This window comes from Nicotiana sylvestris, chromosome 7, assembly GCF_000393655.2.
Source record: "Nicotiana sylvestris chromosome 7, ASM39365v2, whole genome shotgun sequence".
NCBI lineage: Eukaryota > Viridiplantae > Streptophyta > Magnoliopsida > Solanales > Solanaceae > Nicotiana > Nicotiana sylvestris.
Window position 1 is genome coordinate 110,409,315 of NC_091063.1, and position 20,443 is coordinate 110,429,757.

Here is a 20,443-nt window from a genome sequence, read left to right on the forward strand (position 1 = left end):
GTAAATATTTATGGCTTGATGCAGATGGTGGGGAATGATACAGTGTATATATATAGGAATCATATCATAGAGGGAGTTACAGATGTTGGGATTTGGTTCTAAGGATTGTAAGCTAAGGTTGAAGAAAGATTATTGTTCTAAGGATTGTAAGCTAAGGTTGAAGAAAGATTATTTGGTCAGGAATGTGTTAATGGGCTTGTATGGATTAATGTGACATGATACCACCAATGGGTGTGTGTACGATAAGCTTATATAGTGGTTTGATGGCTGTAGAGCGACTCCTGGTATGTTCAAAGACAAATATTAAGTGAGAGAGAATGTAAGGACTCAATCAGTCATTTTTAGTTCTAGTAATCATTGTCTCTCACTATTATTATAAAAAAACCATCGACTAAGTTAGCATTGAGCAATTCAAGATCTACAATAAACTTATCAATAAGAATGTCTTTTCCCTTTCGTTATAGGCAATTGATTTCTTTATTCGATCTTACTATTATCACTATCCTTTAATCACAAAATTGAATTAAATCAAGTGCTTGTTGCCTTACTTTATAAATTCAACTGATTTAGTTTATTAAGTGAAATTTAGGCTAAGCAGCTTCTGATAGTAACTTAATCAGAAAAGAGTACTTTTGAAAGAATCGCATGATTTAATATAATATGTACCAATATTTATTATATCAAACTTGATATTTAAAAAAAAAATTCTGCATGTATCTGCTTATAGTGTCCCAATATTTTATAATCATATCAATCAGTATCAATGTTTGCATCTCTAAGGTGTATGCTTATGCTCAATAAATAACCAATAAGATTCACAAGGACATAACAAATAAAGACGCGGATGTATGCTCATATAATATAATGTATTACTACGACTAAATCAAGCATATCAACAATCACAAAAATATCCCATCATACCTAAATTAGATGTCATAAGCCTAAACATAATTTCTAACTTGTATAAATAGGCAGAAGTACTCATATACTGAAATAAAGCATAAATCGAGAAGGACAAATGATCAAACAAGGCATAAAGAAGCCTAAAACTACTCCAAACATGGTATAGCCTTAGTGTACGTATATACTCTCGTCACCTCACATATATGTTATCCCAAATCACATAACATGTAATACATAAGTCCAATTTGAAGAAACTTTACTCTAAACAAGGTTAGGCACGAGACTAATTACCTTCTCCCGGGACAATGTCAACCCTTAAATGTTTCTTTTCCTTTAAAATTCTCCTCCAAACGTCCCCAATTATATCCAAACAATACTTAACATGGTCAAATAAAGTCATAGAAATCAATTCCAAGTTATAAAGCTTCAATCTTTAATCAAATCTCAAAAGTTGATAAAAGATCAACCCTATCCTGCATGGTCAAAACCTAAGTCTAAGGTTAGATTCCATTGACCCATAATACCACGAGACCAATTATATGATTAGTTCACAAATCCGAGTCCAAATCGGTGTTCAAAATCTCAAAATACACTCTCCTAAGTTTTAGATAAAAATCTCAAATTTTACTCTTTGATTTCATGTTATAGGTGTAGACATCCATGTGGTATCAAGATATATGATCAAATCAAAATAAAAATTACATAACCTCAAGGTTGGAGTGAAATCCCTCTTCAAAATCTCCTCCTCTCGTTCTCCAAAACTAAAAAAATAGTGAAAATAGCTAAATCCTGAAATCTGGATAAAATATACCCCTAGATCCAATTCCTTAATTGTGACTGAGCCCACACGATCACGAAGGCCAACTGGCCTGGCTCCTATGCGATCATGACCTTTTCTCATGCAAACACAATGCACACTCAGAAGACCCTATAGGATTGAGAACATTTTCTACGTGATCGCAAAGCATAAATCACCCTGGCTAAGTTTCTTCTACGCGATCACAAGACTCAGCTCCACGATCGCAATGCACTACTCTGCACTAGTAAACTAGTGATTCAAAGTCAATCTGAAATACACTGAAACCACTATAAAACTTACTCGAGCACTGTTGACACCGTCCAATTATCCTAACAAGTATGTATACCCTATACCAACTTATTCAAATGCTCAAAACACTAAAAACAACAACAAAACCAAAAATCAAGCATCAAACCAAAATCTCAAATTCTCTTTAGTTCAAAATTTTAGCTTTCAACTTGAAGTGCCGAATCAGCTCCAGGACACCGAAGACATGAACCAAACATATGTACAAGTACAAAATTACCATACGAACCTATTGAAACCTTCAAATCACCAATCTGGTGTTATTTACTTATAGTGTTGATTTTGGTCCACTCTTCTAACCTTGAGCATCTAGTTAGGAACTAAGCATCACAAAACACCTCTAAATTTCTCGGAACCTGAATCTCCCTTCCCTACATTTCAAAAACCATCAACTACGAGGAGTCTCAAATAGATGAATGAGGGTTCTAAAACATAAAATGATTGATAGGGTCTTTACATGATCTTCCTATTTGGATTTAAACTTATATACATTCCATTGATATAGGTCTTTGGCCAAGGAGGACTCAACCCAAGGCTTTGATTGAAAACCTGACGTTAGTGAATTCCAAGATTGGAGTGTAAAATTGTCCTCTTTGAAGTTATAAAATAAAAAATGTTCAAGTTTTGCAACAGAGGGTGATCTTGCCAGCCCTTTAAAAAAGAAGAAAAAATATAGCAGGAAAAAGTCTAAGAGATCTAGGGTAATCGGAGACCTTCAAGATACACAATTCCTGATATGGAGGATGATGAAGAGGCAATTCTAGATGTACATACTGATGATGTAGTTCCTACTCCAATTCCAAAATCAGTTGATGTTTTTTTTTCTATTGGTATTGATGGTCCTATAGATGAGGGCCATCTGATATTCTTCCAAAAGTATGTGCATTTGTATGCGCGTCCGCCTCGCATTTACTTTAATCTCGTGTAATTTCATGTGGGTTGTGATTAGTTGAGCTTACTTTTGGTGTTCACATGTGTAAGAATTGATCAAGAGTTAAACAGAATGAATCTGCACAAGCTGAACCAAAAAATGAAGAAATTTGGAAGAGGTGCACATCTGGCGCCTAGCCCAGCACTACCTGTAGCACTACAACAAGAATCAAAATCGAGGTACTATCTCGTATTCACATTTCATAATTTCAATCACAATCTTTCCTTATATCACCGCGAAAGCCTTACATTTAGTTTTAGAAACTATTTTTCCCAAAATAGCTACCCGCGTTTTAGCCCATCTTATGGCTTCAAGTAGTTACCCTAGTAGCAACATGCGTATCAAGCCCACCCTATCTCACCGCATGTGTTTCAACTCCTAGCCTTATACCACCGCATGCGTATCAATATCGCAACACAATCACAACTCGCACCACAAATGACCATATGCCACAACTTATCACAAATTCAATAATACCAATATTTCCATAATAAATAGCTCATGGCTCAACCACAATGTGTACAAGAATCTCAACAATAATTAAATAAAAGTGAATATCTCAACAAGAAAAATATCTCAACAATTAACAACTTCGCCTCAATGTGGTAACAACTTTTACAACTTCAACACAAATAACTCAACAAGAATATATTCCATGAAATAATAACTCCAAATAAGGTAGTTCAATAATTAAAGGAGTAACAAGATAATAAGGGAAGCAATTACTTCAACTAAAGCATATAAGAGCAAAAGAAGAAGTAAAGGGTAGAACAAGTGTTACAATGTCAAATACGTATGTAAGAGTAGATCAACAAATGTAAGAATAGATTAACAATAAAATATGTGACATGTTATAATAATTCGATTAAAGGTATGGGAAGAGTCTAAATAGTCTAAACCGGCCAAATACTACATATAGCCCGTGTATCACTCGTTACCTTGTAAAATCCGAAGAGCCATTCCATATTGAATACAACTATATCAAAATTATCCAATTCCGACCTCAAATCGACCTTCAAATCCTCAATTTTCACTTTTGAAAATTTTACAAAAATCCCTCATTTTTCTCACTTTAATTCACTAAATAAATGATAAAACTAAGATGGAATCATTATTATTAACAAATCCGAGTCAAAAATATTTATACCGATTCAAGACATGAAAATCCCCTCCAAAACCGCCTAAAACCGAGCTCTATAACTCAAAATATGAAAATAATACTCTAACTCTCGATTTGAGTTTTAACATTCTGCGACCCAGTTCTTTCTTTTTCGCAAACGTGGAAGCATAATATATACCAGCCACCAAAACCTTTTTTGTGAACATGATGCCCCTGTCGCGAATGTGATGCCTCACAGTGCATTTCCTACACGAACGCGTCCCCCTGACCGTGAACGTGAAGGCTTAAGGCCTGGTGCCCAAGCCGGCCTCATCCTTCTATGTGAATGTGACTCGTTTCTCGCGATCGCGATGCACAACTACACTTAACCTTCGTGAATGTGAAGAGTAAAACCATCTGCCACCAAGGAACACTATGCGAACGCGACCCCTGTGTCGCGAACGCGATGAAACCTACATCAGACATCAGAACAACTTCCCAAAACATGAGGAATAATGTCCAAAACTTATTCGAGACACCCCCAGGGCTCCCGAGACCCTTTCCAAACATACCAACAGGTCCTAAAACACTATATGAACTTAGTTTAAGGCTCAAATCACACCAAGCAGCATCGAAATCACGAACCGCATCCCAATTCAAGCCTAATAAACTATTGAACTTTCAACTTCTAAAACTAATGCCGAAACATACAAAACCAACTTTGATTGTCCTTGAATTTTGCATACATGTCATAAATGACACAACAGACCTATTTCATTTTCTGGAACAGAAATCTAACCCCATTAGCAATAAAGTCAACTCTCGGTCAAACCTCTCAACCTTCTAAACCTTCAATTTTTCCAACTTTCACCAATTTCAGCTAAAATGACTTACAGACCTCCAAATCAATATCCAGGCATACATTTATGACTAAAATCACCATACAAAGCTATTGGAGCCATTAAACCTTAATTTCATAGTCGTCTACATAAAATTCAAACTCTGGTCAACTCTTTTAACCTAAGCTTCCAACTTTAGGACTAACTGTAACGACCCTGCCGGTCATTTTGAGAATTTAAGCTCTATTCAGCAGCATAAGATATAGAACAACTTCATATTATGTGTATTGACTCATGTGCATTGTTGAATTCAGTTACTGGATGATTCAGAGTCAAATTGGAAGAAAGATTTCAGTTTTGGAAGCATAAGCGGTAAGAATTGACCGTAATTTGACTTTTGTGTAAACGGCTTTGGAATGACTTTTGGATGATGTCAACATATTCGTATGGTGATTTTAGACTTAGGCGCGCGTCCGAATATGGAATTGGAGGTCCGTAGGGTAATTTGAAGCATTTCGGCGAAAATTGGAAAAGTTAAAGTTTGGAAGATGGAGAAGTTTGACCAATAGTTGACTTTTGTGATATTGGGGTCGGAATGCAATTCCGAGAGTTGGATCAACTCCTTTATGTCATTGGGTACTTTTCTAAAAAATTAGGCGTCGTTCCGGGTTGATTTGATAGGTTTCAGCATGAGTTTTAGAAGTTGGAAGATGTGAAAGTTCATAAGTTCGATTAATGGTGTGATTCATAGTTTCGACATTGTTTGATATGATTTGAGACCTTGAGAGAGTTCATGTTAGGTTATGGAACTTGTTGGCATGTTTAGACGGGGTCTCGGGGGCCTCGGGTATGTTTCGGATGGGCTATGGGCCATTTTCCCCTATTTTTGAATTTTTGTTTATGTCATCTGATGTTCTTCTTTGGGATCGCGAAGTGCCTTTTTCATTTGTGAAGTGTTTCTTCTCACCACCTCATATTTCTTATTCGCATTCGCAAAGGTCTACCTTTTTCCTTTTTCGCATTCGTGTCCCTTCCCTCCCGTTTGCGAAGGGTTTTCTTGGCAGCCTTTATTTTCTTCTTCGCGAACGTGACCCTTTCTCCACGTCCGCGATGCATACAGACCTGGGCAAAATGAAGGGTTAGTCTATTTTATCATATTTTGACTTGTAGAGCTCGGTTCTGAGTGATTCTTTGTTGATTTTTCAAGCAAATCGATTGGGTAAGTGTTATGCACCTAGAATTTATTATATTCCATGATTTTATCTTTATTTTTATCATTTAGTTTGTGTTTTGAGTTGAGGAAAATGGAGGTTTTTGAAGAAAATTTTTCGAAATGAAAAATCATGATTTGAGGGACGAATTGGTATTGGAAATTGATAATTTTTATATGGTTGAACTCGTATCGGAATGCGTGTTCAGGTTTTGTGAAATTTGTCGGCTTTCAAGGTGTGGACCCGGGGGTCGATCTTTGGGTTGATTTTTAGTTTTTGATAAATATTAAGACTTTATGATCCGGAATAGTTTCTTATGAGTTTTATTTATGCTTTGAAGTTATGTTGGCTAAATTTGAGCCGTTCGGAGGTTATTTCACCCGAGAAGTCCATTTTTGAATATCAGTTTGTCTTCTTTGATATAAGTATCTTGCCTAACTTTGTGTGGAGGAACTACCCCTTAGTATTTGAGTCTCCTATGCTAATTGTAGCCCGTATATGCTAGTTAACGAGTGCGTGCTCGGACTTATTTGTGGAAAGTTGGCCTTTGACTTAACGGAAGAGTTTTACCTCTTCTATTGTCATGCTATCTTTTCACAACTGCTTGTCTTTATTTGAAATTATTAATATCTCTCCTGTAATTGTTTAGTCCTAATTGAGGTTATGATTATCTTTCTGATGCTTATCCTTAATTGAAGTGGTTGTATCTTCTTCGTAATTGCCCAACCTTAAAAGAAGTTTAGATATCCTATATCTTAGTTGGCAGGTCCTTATTTGGAATTAATTGACTCGTGTTAGCTCCCTTGTTGTTGAACTGCATATTGTGGGATTGTTGTTACATATTATTTCTCCTTTGGTGAATTGTTCTTATTATGCCTAGTATTCTCTATTGTGTTTATTCCTTGTAAACTAGATTTACCGTTTCTTTATGATTGAAAGTTCTTGAGTTGATGTACTTCTCGTACTCTTGTATTTATTGTCATTTGTTGTTGTTGTACTTGTTGTTATGATGCACGAGGTTTCTGCCGTGCGGTTGTTGTTATTGTAATGCATGAGGTTTCTTTCGTGCGAGTGTTATTGGATTGCACGAGGTTCCTGCCGTGCTATTGTTACTTCTGATATTTGCACGTGCAGCGTGCCAAGGTGTGAGATATATATATATATCGCATGTGACTAGACAAGGTGGGAATATTATATTGCACGTGTGGCGAGACAAGACGGTCACTTACTTTATTATTGCACACATGGCGAGACAAGGTGGGCTATATCGGGGATTGATTTGTGATGACTTGTGATGGCCTAGGGCATTCTTGTTGTTGATATTTGAATAGAGATGCACTTACCTGTATGAGTTCTATTTTTGTGAAAATTGTGGAAAAAACATTTTACGTGTTGTTTGTTTCTTTTTCTATACTTACTAGCTGGTAAGATCTATGTTAGAACACTTGCACAAGTATACACATAGTTAAGCACTCCTATCAGTTAAGAGGATGGATCTTGATATTGTTGAGCATTGATGCACACCTTTGTTACTTGCCTTCTATGTGAGAATGACTCTCTTGGTACGTGACTCGCCAGTGTGGTTATAAATTGGTAATGAGGGCACAGGATGCCAAGTGGTTAGGGTTCCAGAATTTGGACCCGTGAATTGTGAATACTTTGAGGTTTGATACCTCGTGATGGTTATTGGCTAAAACTTGGTATGAAAGCGGACGTTTTTGTTAAGTTATTACTTGAATGTCCTTTATTTGTGATCACCAGATTTAAATTGTGTTTCGCTCATCCTACTCTATTATTATTATGGTGTTTCGCTGTTAGTTGTTGTTTTCCTTTCTTACTGCAATTACCATATTATTATCATTGTCATTATGTGTAGTCCTTATATAGATATCGTACTCTATTGTTCTACACTTATATTCGTTTAGGTTATTTAGTTCAGAATGTGTCTTGACTGTTCCTCGTCACTACTCCACTAAGGTTAGTCTTGATACTTACTGGGTACCACTGTAGTGTACTCATACTACGCTTCTGTATAAATTTTTGTGCAGATCCAGGTATTTGAACGTCAGTAGTTGTGGGATCGTTGCTGTGGAGACTCAAGGTAAACCTGTTGCTGCATTCGCAGACTTCGGAGTCACCTTCTTATTTTGTATTTACACTATTCACTCTTATTTCGAGACAGTTGTATTTTTTAGGTTTTCTAGCAAACTCTGTAGAACTTATGACTTGTACTACTGGTTTTGGAGTTGTAAATTTTAAAGAGAATTTCTATTTCAAATGGTTAGATGTTATTTAAATACTATTGTTGTTTCATTTAATGTTAGGCTTACCTAGTCCCTAAGACTAGGTTCCATCATGATACCCAACGGAGGGAAATTTGGGTCGTGACACTAAGTGTCTCAATTCACTCCGAAACTTCCCCGGAACCAATCCAACTACCCCTGTAAGTCTCATAACCACAAATGAACATAGAGAAGGCAATAAATAGGGGAACATGGCTACAATACACAAAACAACCTGCCAGATCATTACAAGTTGGTTCAATTGAGCTCGAGCTTATACGAGCCAACTCACATGCCGAATTTTCATAATCGAACTCAGCTGAATCAAGCTAAATACAATAGAACCGAGTTGATCTAAGTGTCGATGTGATGACCCGACCGGTCGTCTTAAGAATTAACACCCTGATCCCCTATTAATTGCTTTCCCTAAGCTTATTTCTGCTATTTTGATTTGTCGGGATGTTCAGTTTTGAGTTTCGGAGAGTTTGGGACACTTAGTCCCTAAATGAGAGCTTAAGTGTTGGAAAGTTGACCGTAGTCGAAAAAGTGTGAAAACGGCCTCGGAATGGAAATCCGATGGTTTCATTAGCTCCGTTGGGAGATTTCGGGCTTAGGGACGTGTTCAGATTGTGTTTTGGAGGTCCGTAGCTAATTTAGGCTTGAAATGCCGAAAGGTCGAATTTTGAAGTTTCCGGTCCGATGGTGAGATTTTGATCCGAGGGTCGGAATGGAATTCCGAAAGTTGGAGTAGCTCCGCAGTGTTGAATGTGACGTGTGTGCAACTTTCAGGTCATTCGGACGAGGTTTGATAGACTTTTTGATCGAAAGCGTATTTTTAGAGTTTTTGGAATTCTTAGGCTTGAATCCGATGAAAAATAGGTGTTTCGATGTTGTTTTGATTGTTCCAAAGGTCGGAACAAGTTTGAATAAAGTTATCGAATATGTTGGTAGGTTTGGTTGAGGTCCCGAGGGCCTCAGGATGATTTTGGATGGTTGATGGAAGGATTTTGGGACTTTGGAGTTGCAGCTTCAGTTGTTCTTCTGTCATAACCGCACCTACGAGTGTGGGACTGCAGATGCGGCGGATATACCGTGGAAGCGGAAAAGGAGGAAAGGCAGCAGGGACCGCAGAAGAGGGGTCTTCACGGCAGAAGTGGCCCCGCATCTGCGAAAGGATAGCCGCAGATGCGGAAAGCTGGGCCTTAAGTGAAAAGTCGCAAATGCGACCATTGTTCCGAAAATTCGGGACCGCAGATACGGAAACAGCTGGGCAGAAATATGAAATTTCGAGGGTTTAGTTTCAAAAGTTGGAAATTCAATTTGGAGCTTGGGAGAGGGAAAGTTTGAGAGGAGATCATTGGGTAACGATTCTTTAACCCTTTCTAGTTATACTCCATCAATCTATTGTTAGTTTCATCATTTAATTTCAGATTGGAGATGAAAATTGGGGAAAAGTTGGAAGACAGTTCTTAGACCTTGAATTCGACTTTTGATTGGGAATTTGACCTTAGATTTGGATAATTTTTGTATGCATGAACTCGGGAGAGTGTGAGGATTCTGAAAATATAAATTTTACCTAATTCCGAGACGTGGGCCCAAGGGGCATTTTGGTTATTTTAACCTAATTTCGCGTAGTAGCTTAGACTTTCTTTGTAAAATCAGTTACTTGAAGTGTTATTTATGTAATGAAATTGAATTGAATAAATTTGGGTCATTTAGAGTTGAGTACTCGTGGCAAGAGCGTGGTTTCTGATTGATTATTGAGCCGGTTCGAGGTAAGTGGCTTGTCTCACCTTGTGTGGGGGACCTTCCCCTTAGAATTTGGTATAGTTGGTAATTGAAATGCCTTGTACGTGAGGTGACGAGTGCGTACTTATGCTAATTGTCGGAAATTCGATTTTCTTTAAGTAGGTACTAGTAAGTTTCCTTTCCTATTTTTATTACTTGCACTATTAAGCCTGTTGTTAGCTTAGGAAAGAATATCTAAGTGACTTAATTGCCTTACTTGCTCAAACTACCTTACCTTAATACTGTGCAGCATGCTAGGCTAGAATTACTTGTTCGCCTTAATATGAAATTGCCATTTCTGAATATTTTCTTGTTGTTGTTGTGTATTTATATTGGGACTATGGATGTGGTATTCCGATAGCTCCCCTCACCCCCCCCCCCTTGCCTGTTTATTTTGGGACTACGGATGTGGGATTCCGGTAGATCCCCCTGCATAGTTATATGGAACTATGGGAATGCACCCGGTAGATTCCCCCAGTACTGGGTATTTATATTTGGGACTACGGATCAAGATTCCGGTAGATCCCTGCGCACCAATAGTTGGATTACGGGACGGGATCCTGGGAGATCCTTCAGATATATATATGATGGACTACGGGATGGTATCCCGGGAGATCCACTAGATAGATGTAATTGGGACTACAAGATGGTATCCTAGAAGGTACCCCGGTTGTTATCTCTGTGTTGAGTTGTGTTTCCTTTCCGTGATTATTTTGCCTCTGTTCTAGCTGTTGTTGCTCTTTCTATTCTATGTTATTTTTTACTGTTGCACTTAATTATACTGTCTTGTTCTACACTGTTATACTATGTATTTTATTTAACCTCAGTAGGGCCCTAACCTTCCTCGTCACTTCCCGACCGAGGTTAGGCTTGGCACTTACTAAGTACCGCTATGGTGTACTCATGCCCCTTCTGCGCATGTTTTCATGTGCAGATCCAGGTACTGTGACTCAGTCCTCTCATCTTTGAGGCGAGGCGACTGCTCCAGCGACTTCGAGGTACATCTGCCGCATCCGTAGACCGAGGAGTCCCTTTCTATTCTAGCTTTTAAATATTTTCCCTTCTGCATTTCTTTTCCTTGTTAGATATTCTGGAGTTAGAGTACTGTGTAGTGATCCTTAGCTTGTGATTCATGGGTTTCCGGGTCTTGGAAGTATGTATTGGTTGAGAATTAAATATTGTGTATGCCGAGCGGTACTTTTAAACACTGTTTTGTCACTCTTCATTATGTTTTAATTTGTTTTTATTTCGCACTCTGGTTATCTTCCGCAATTTAGGCTTACCTAGTCGTAGAGGACTAGGTTCCATTACGATGGTTCACAGAGGGCGAACCGGGGTCGTGACAAGTTGGTATCAAATCTCTAGGTTCATAGGAGTCATGGATCATAAGCCGGTTTATTAGAGTCTCACTGATCGATATAGAGACGTCTGTACTTATCTACGAGAGGCTATGTAATTATTTGGAAAATTCCACTTTTGATTTCCTTGTCGTGCGATATTTTGACATCACAATTCTAAACTTCTGTCTTCTATTCTCTCACAGATGGTGAGGACACGTGCTACCCGAGATGATCAGGCACCCGTTCCCCCTACTGCAGCCGTCAAAGGCCGGGGCCGGGGTAGAGGCCGAGGACGCGCACGTGGTGTAGCCAGAGCACCTGCGTGAGCTGTTGCCGGGGTACCACCATCAGTTCTAGCAAGGGTCCAGGCACCTGACACGCCTACAGTTACTACTACTCTAGGTCTTCAGGAGACTAGCACAGTTCATGAGCATGTACACTACTTTGGCTTAGGCAGGATTGCTTCCCCTTGCTGCAGCTACATCTCAGGACGGGGAAGGAGCACAGACTCCCACCGCCCGTACTCTTGAGCAGCGAGTGAATGTTGAGCAGGTCCCTGAGATTATTCCTATACCGCTTGCAATGCCAGTTCAGCCTGAGGGTAGGACAGCGGCTTCCGAGGAGGAGCAGCTGAGGCTTGAGAGGTTCAAGCGGTACAAGCCTCCTATATTCAGCGGTCTAGCATCGAAGGATGCTCTGGGATTTCTAGATGAGAGTTACCGCATTCTCCATACCATGGGTATATCAGGATCGAGCAGGGTTTCCTTCACTACCTTCCAGCTTCGAGGAGCCGCTTATGAGTGGTGGTGCACCTATGAGTTAGACAGTCCGAATGAGGTTGCTTCGTTGACTTGGACTCAGTTTTCAGATTTGTTCCTGAGAGAGTATGTTCCTCAGAGCCTCAAGCAGAGTTTGAGCATTTGCGCCAGGGTACTATGACTATCTCAGAGTATGCTATCTGTTACACCAGTTTGGCTAGTCATGCACCAGCCTTGGTTTCTACTGTTCGCGAGAGGGTTCGCCGGTTTATTGAGGGCCTTATTCCCAGCATCAGGTCTAACTTGGCTCGTGAGTTGGAGATGGATATTTCTTATTAGCAGGTGGTCAGCATTGCTAGGAGGATTGAGGGTATGCATGCTAGGGAGAGAGAGGAGAGGGAGGCTAAAAGGTCTCGAGAGTCGGGCCATTTCTCTGGTGCCCGTGCCTTAGGGGCCGGTTGTTATGGTAGGGGTTATATGAGTCGCCCTGTTCATTTAGTTCTTCCAATAGCCAGTGGCATTCCAGCTCCTCCTAGACCTCAGGAGCCTTATTATGCACCACTGATATCTATCGCGCCTCCTGCGTGGGGTGCTTTCAGGGGTCAGTCCAGCAGACCTGGCCCGAGCCAGTCACAACCGCCACGTCCTCCTAGAGCTTGTTTTGATTGTGGCAACACACTCCATATGGTGAAGGATTGCCCCAGACTTGGGAGGGTGCACCTCCACAAACTTCCCATCCACAATGTGCCCCGCAGAGTTCTCAGGCTATAGTTACAGCTCCAATTGCTACCCCACCTGCTCAGTCAGCTAGAGGTGGAGGTCGGGGAGATAGAGGTCGCCCTAGAGGGGGAGGCCAGGCCAGATACTATGCCCTTCCTGTCCAAACCGAGGTTTTTGCCTCCGAGTTTGTCATCACAGTATTATACTAGTTTATCACATAGATGCATCGGTTCTATTCGATCTAGGCTCCACTTACTCTTATGTGTCTTCTTATTTTGCTCCGCATTTGAGTGTATCTAGGGATTCTTTGAGTTCCCCTATTTATGTTTCTACTCCTGTGGGAGATTCTCTTATTGTGGACCGCGTTTGTCGGTTGTGTTTGGTTGCTTTTAGTGATTTTGAGACCAGATCCGATCTATTGTTGCTCAGCATGGTAGATTTTGACATTATCTTGGGCATGGACTGGTTGTTACCCCATTATGCTAATCTTGATTGTCACGCCAAAACTGTGACACTGGCTATACCATGTGTACCGCGTTTTGAGTGGAGGGGTACTTTAGATCACACTCCCAGTAGAGTTATTTCTTTTCTTAAAGCTCAGCGTATGGTTGAGAAGGGGTGTGACGCGTATTTAGCTTATGTGAGAGATGTCAGTATTGATACCCCTTCGGTTGATTCAGTTCCAATAATATGAGATTTTCCCGATGTGTTTCCAACTGACCTTCCGGGCATGCCGCCTGATAGAGATATTGATTTTGGCATTGATCTGTTGCCGGAGTAGCGAGAGAGGTCGAAGCAGCTTTTTACCCAATTAAGGTCGGGATCGATTTCCTTAGGGAGCTAGATATTGGAGTCGGGTGTCTATCTAAATGAGAGATGCGTAATTGCTCCAAATTGCACTTCTACACATTTTTGGTTTTGATTATGATTCTAATTTTATAAAACTACAATGCTCAACTAAACTAAAATAAGCTAAGGTTAAACTATTGCGAGTTGTTCAAATTATTAAAAGACACTAGGGTAGTGACTTTCGCCTAGGTGGTCAATTGACGGATACTTGAGTTTAAGGAATGATTGTCACATTTGGGGAGTATGATATAGCCATTGCACGATTCTACTCACTCTATACAGCTCGGTAGTTCGAGTGATTTTGCCCGAACTAACTTTCTCAAGACCGATTGGGTATGCAAATTTGCAAAAGCAATGAAGCTTCAAGTCGGGTATTACTATCTCTAGGTTTAACCCTTTAATTGGGGCTATCAATCTCTCGAGTACGCCCCAATTCCTTGTTGGACCAATTTCAGAGACTTAGGCTCTCTTTTTCAAGAAGAGACAAAGTCAACTAAACACAAACTAGTATTTGTAACCACTAATTCAGCAATTAAACATAAAATTAGTCCAAATATCAAACACCCATAGAGAATCAAGCATCAAAATACAAGATCCATCAATTACCCACACTAGGGTTGAGCCACACCCCTAGCTTATGGGTCTAGCTACTCATAATTAGAGAAGAAAACAAAGAAATAGATGACGAAAAACTCATATTAAGTAATTGCTAAATTAAACTTGAAGATTCAATGTTGAAATGGAGCTAAAATTACTCAAAACAGGTAAAAGAAGCTAAGTCACGAGCGCAGCTCTCAGGAAAAACTATCTGCTAACCTAAAAATGGGAAAAGAAGGTATTTATACTGAGTTGACAATTCTGGACAAAATTACCCCTATGGGGATAGTGCGGCCGCACTAAAGCTCTTGACTTGAATATCTAGCTCTCTGAACTTGGGCAATGCGAACCGCAAAAAATTTAGTACGACCGCGGTGGCTTCTAGTGTGGTCCGCATGAAACAGAGCGCGGACCGCATTGGGCTTCAATCTTAATCTTGGAAATTCTCTGAACTTTGACTCTGCGGACCGTACTAAATCGAGTGCGGCCGCAGTGAATCCAATGCGGACCGCAGAAAATCCTTTGCGGTCGCATTGCCTTTTTGGCCTGAGATGCACACTCTCTGAACTTCACTTGTGCGGACCACACAAAATGGTGTGCAGCCGCACTATCCCTATTTGACTGAGCTTTGCCTTGTCTTGGTACTTGTGCAAGTTTCACTCCCTTATTAGCTGGTGTTTGACATCTTGTCAACTTGTTGATCAAACCTGCAATCAAGCACAATTTGTGAGCCTTTGGGACTATTTTGTACACATTTCTAATCAAAACTTAAGCATGAAGGAGTGTAAAATGCGTCATAATTCCTAGTTATCAACTCCCCTAAACTTAAGCTTTGCTTCTCTTCAAGCAAACAAAATAAGACCCACCTCTTAAGAGAACATCCAAGAAAATTTAGTTGTCCTAAAGTGACCCGGGCAGAGAGTTTGGGGAGTTTGGCTTATTTACCAGCACCGAATAGACCTATGGCGATGGATGTTCAGGCCTTAGCCATCCAGTTTGTGAGATTGGATCTTTTGGAGCCTAGTCGGGTTCTAGCTTGCATGGTTTCTTGGTCTTCCTTATTCGATTGTATCAGGGAGCGTCAGTATGATGACCCTCATTTTCTTGTCCTCAAGGACAAGGTTTAGCACGGTGATGCCAGAGATGTGAATATTGGTGATTATGGGGTATTAAGGATGCAGGGTCGGATTTGTATACCCAATGTTGATGGGCTTCGGGAGTTGATTCTGGAGGAGGCCCATAGCTCGTGGTATTCCATTCATTCGGGTGCCGCGAAGATGTATCAGGATTTGAGGTAGCACTATTGGTGGAGGCGGATGAAGAAAGATATAGTTGGAGTCGTAGCTTGGTGTCTCAACTGTCAGCAGGTGAAGTATGAGCACCAGAGACTGGTGGGTTGCTTCAACAGATAGAGATTCCAGAGTGGAAGTGGGAGCAAATCACCATGGATTTTGTAGTTGGGCTACCACGGACTTTAAGGAAGTTCGATGCTATTTGGGTGATTGTGGATTGGCTGACCAAGTCCGCTCATTTCATTCTTGTGTGTACTACTTATTCTTCGGAGCGGTTGGTGGAGATTTATATCCGAGAGATTATTCGTCTGCATGGTATTCTAGTGTTCATCATTTCAGATAGAGGTACTCAGTTCACATCACGGTTCTAGAGGGCCGTTCAACATGAGTTGGGTACTCGAGTAGAGTTGAATACAACATTTCACCCACAGAAGGATGGACAGTCCGAGCGCACTATTCAGATTCTTGAGGATATGCTCTGTGCATGTGTGATTGAGTTTGGAGGGTCTTGGGATCAGTTCTTGCCATTGGAGGAGTTTTCTTACAACAACAGCTATCAGTCCAGCATTCAGATGGCACCATATGAGGCTTTATATGGTAGGCAGTGTAGATCCCAGATGGGTTGGTTTAAGCCGGGTGAGGCTAGACTATTGGGCACAGACTTGGTTCAAGATGCTTTGGAGAAGGTCAAGGTGATTCGGGATAGACTCTGTACACCCCTCCAGATAGAAGAGTTACGCGGATCGGAAGGTTCGTGACGTTTCCTATATATTGGAGAGCGGGTTCTTCTTCGGATTTCGCCTATGAAGGGCGTTATGAGATTTGAGAAGAAAAGGAAGTTGAGTCTGAGGTTTATTATCCCTTTTGAGATATTGAGGCGTGTTGGGTAGATTGCTTGTGAGCTTGCCTTACCTCCCAGTTTGGCAAGAGTTCATCCAGTATTTCATGTTTCGATGCTCCGGAGGTATCACGGTGATCCGTCACATTTGTTGGATTTCAGTTCAGTCCAGTTGGACAAGGATCTATCTTATGTTGAGGAGCCAGTGGCAATATTGGACAGGCAGGTTAGAAAGCTGAGGTTAAAGAACATTACATTCGTGAAGGTTCAGTGGTGGGGTCAGCCGGTCGAGGAGGCGACCTGGGAGACCGAGCAGGATATACGCAGCCGTTGCCCTCATCTTTTCAATACTTCAGGTATGTCCTTATGCTCGTTCAAGGACAAACGAATATGTAAGTGTAGGAGGATGTGACGACCCAGTCGGTCATCTTAAGAATTAACGCCCCGATCTCCTATTAACTGCTTTCCCCAAGTTTATTTCTGCTATTTTGATTTGCCGGGATGTTCAGTTTTGAGTTTCGAAGAGTTTTGGGACACTTAGTCCCTAAATGAGAGCTTAAGTGTTGGAAAGTTGATCGTAGTCAGAACAGTGTGAAGACGGCCTCGAAATGGAAATTTGATGGTTTCATTAGCTCTGTTGGGTGATTTCGGGCTTAGGGGCATGTTCGGATTGTGTTTTGGAGGCCCGTAGCTAATTTAGGCTTGAAATGTCGAAAGTTCGAATTTTGAAGTTTTCGGCCCGATAGTGAGATTTTTATCCGAGGGTTGGAATGGAATTTCGGAAGTTGGAGTAGCTTTGCAGTGTTGAATGAATGTGACGTGTGTGCAAAATTTTAGGTCATTCGGACGAGGTTTGATAGACTTTTTGATCGAAAGCATATTTATAGAGTTTTTGGAATTTTTAGGCTTGAATCCGATAAAAAATAGGTGCTTCGATGTTATTTTGAGCGTTCTGAAGGTTGGAACAAGTTTGAATGAAGTTATGGGATATGTTGGTAGGTTTAGTTGAGGTCCCGGGGGCCTCGGGATGATTTCAGATGGTTGACGGAAGGATTTTGGGACTTTGGAGTTGCAGCTTCAGATGTTCTTCTATCATAACCGCACCTGCAAGTGTGGGACCATAGGTGCGGAGCCACAGAAGCGGCGGATATACCGCAGAAGCGGAAAAGGAGGAAAGGCAGTAGGGACCGCAGAAGCGGCCACGCATCTGCGAAAGGATAGCCACAGATTGGGAAAGCTGGGCCTTAAGTGAAAAGTCGCAAATGCGACCATTGTTCCGCAAATGCGAGACTGCTACAGCAGATGCGGAAACAACTGAGCAAAAATATGAAATTTTGAGGGTTTAGTTTCAAAAGTTGGAAATTCGATTTGGAGCTCGGGAGAGGGTGATTTTAAGAGGAAAGTGAAGAAGAGATCATTCGGTAACGATTCTTTAACCCTTTCTACTTATAGTCCATCAATCTATAATTAGTTTCATCATTTAATTTCGGATTGGAAATGAAAATTAGGGAAAAGTTGGAAGAAAGTTCTTAGACCTAGAATTCGACTTTTAATTGGGAATTTGACCTTAGATTTGGATAATTTTGGTATGCATGAACTCGGGAGAGTGTGAGGATTCTGAAAATATAAATTTTACCTGATTCCGAGACGTGGGACCGAGGGGCATTTTGGTCATTTTAACCTAATTTCGCGTAGTAGCTTAGAATTTCTTTGTAAAATCAGTTACTTGAAGTGTTATTTACGTTATGAAATTGAATTGAATAGATTTGGGCCATTTGAAGTCGAGTACTCGTGGCAAAAGCGTGGTTTCGAATTGATTATTGAGTCGGTTCGAGGTAAGTGGCTTGTCTAACCTTGTGTGGGGATCTTCCCCTTAGGATTTAGTATATTTTGTAATTGAAATGCCTTGTACATGAGGTGACGAGTGCGTACTTGTGCTAATTATTGGAAATCCGATTTTCTTTAAGTAGTTACTAGTATGTTTCGTTTCCTGTTTTTGTTACTTGCACTATTATGTCTGTTGTTAGCTTAGGAAAGCATGTCTAAGTGACTTAATTGTCTTACTTGCTCAAACTGCCTTACCTAAATTTTGTGCAGCATTCTAGGCTAGAATTACTTGTTTGCCTTAATATGAAATTGTCATTTCTGAATATTTTCCTGTTACTACTGTGTATTTACATTGGGACTACGGATGTGGGATTCCGGTAGCTACCTCCCCCCCCCCCCGCCTGTTTATTTTGAGACTATGGATATGGGATTCCGGTAGATCCCCCTGCACAGTTATATGAAAATACGGGAATGCACCCGGTAGATTCCCCCAGTACTGGGTATTTATATTTGGGACTACGGATCATGATTCTGGTAGATCCCCGCGCACTGATAGTTGGACTACGGGACGGGATCCCGGGAGATCTTGATATATATGATGGACTACGGGACGGTATCCCGGGAGATCCACTGGATAGATGTAATTGGGACTACAGGATAGTATCCTGGAAGGTAACCCCGGTTGTTATCTCTGTGTTGAGTTGTATTTCCTTTCCGTGATTATTTTGCCTCTGTTCTAGTTGTTGTTGCTCTTTCTATTCTATGTTATTTCTTACTGTTGCACTTAATTATACTGTCTTGTTCTACACTATTATACTTTGTATTTTATTTAACCTCTGTAGGGCCCTGACCTTCCTCGTCACTACCCGACCGAGGTTAGGCTTGGCACTTACTGAGTACCGTTGTGGTGTACTCATGTCCCTTCTGCGCATGTTTTCATGTGCAGATCCAAGTACTGCGACTCAGTCCTATCACCCTTGAGGCGAGGCGACTGCTCCAGCGACTTCGAGGTACATCTGCCGTGTCTGCAGACCGAGGAGTCCATTTCTATTCTAGCTTTTAAACATTTGCCCTTCTGTATTTATTTTCCTTGTTAGATATTCTAGAGTTAGAGTATTGTGTAGTGATCCTTAGCTTGTGATTCATGAGTTTCCGGGTCTTGGAACTATGTATTGGTTGAGAGTTAAATATTTTGTATGTCGAGCGGTACTTTTAAACACTGTTTTATCACTCTTCATTCTGTTTTAATTTATTTTTATTCCGCACTTTGGTTATCTTCCGCAATTTAGGCTTACCTAGTCGTAGAGGACTAGGTACCGTCACGATGGTTCATGGAGGGCGAACCGGGTTCGTGACAGCTGGCTCGGCAGTGCCTAGGCCTGCGTCAGAAATTTCCCCGGGCTCGACAAGATGGTGATAGTAGGATCCAGAATTAAACAAAGCAGTGCCTATTGCGATGGATCCATTTATTCGCTAGCTATTTTGTCGCCAGAAAATATAGTTCTTTATTGACAATCCTGCATATAATAGGGAACGGGACAGAGCAGAGAAGGAATAAATTTAATAGAATAATAAAATTCTCTTTGGTATCTAAATAAACAGAAAGCAGCCAAACTTTAAGAGTTATTTAATCCGAGCAGCAAAATAATAATAGAAAGATAAAAAGGTATATACTCTAGATAAAATATGAGAAAATAGTTGGAAGTAGGGGAATTGTTGCCATCAAAAAAGCCAATTTATTTATGGGGTCTTAAAGATTCTACGGAGCAGGCAAAGTTAAGCACATTCCACCTTAAAAGATTTGGTCCTGGGGACACATATTCTCCCTTACATCATTCCCCTCTTACTCTTGGCTCTTGCATGTCACCTTTGTCGCTTTCTCTTTTTTCTTTTTCTCCAGCTTTCTCTTGCCTTCTTTAAAAGATTAACAAATATATATTTAAGGACGTGAGACCAGTATATATTTTTATTTTCTAAAATAAAGCATTCTTTTAAAACCAAATTTGCAATAAGTTGTATTCAAGACAGTTGTCGGCGATCATTATAGAGAAGAAAATACATAAC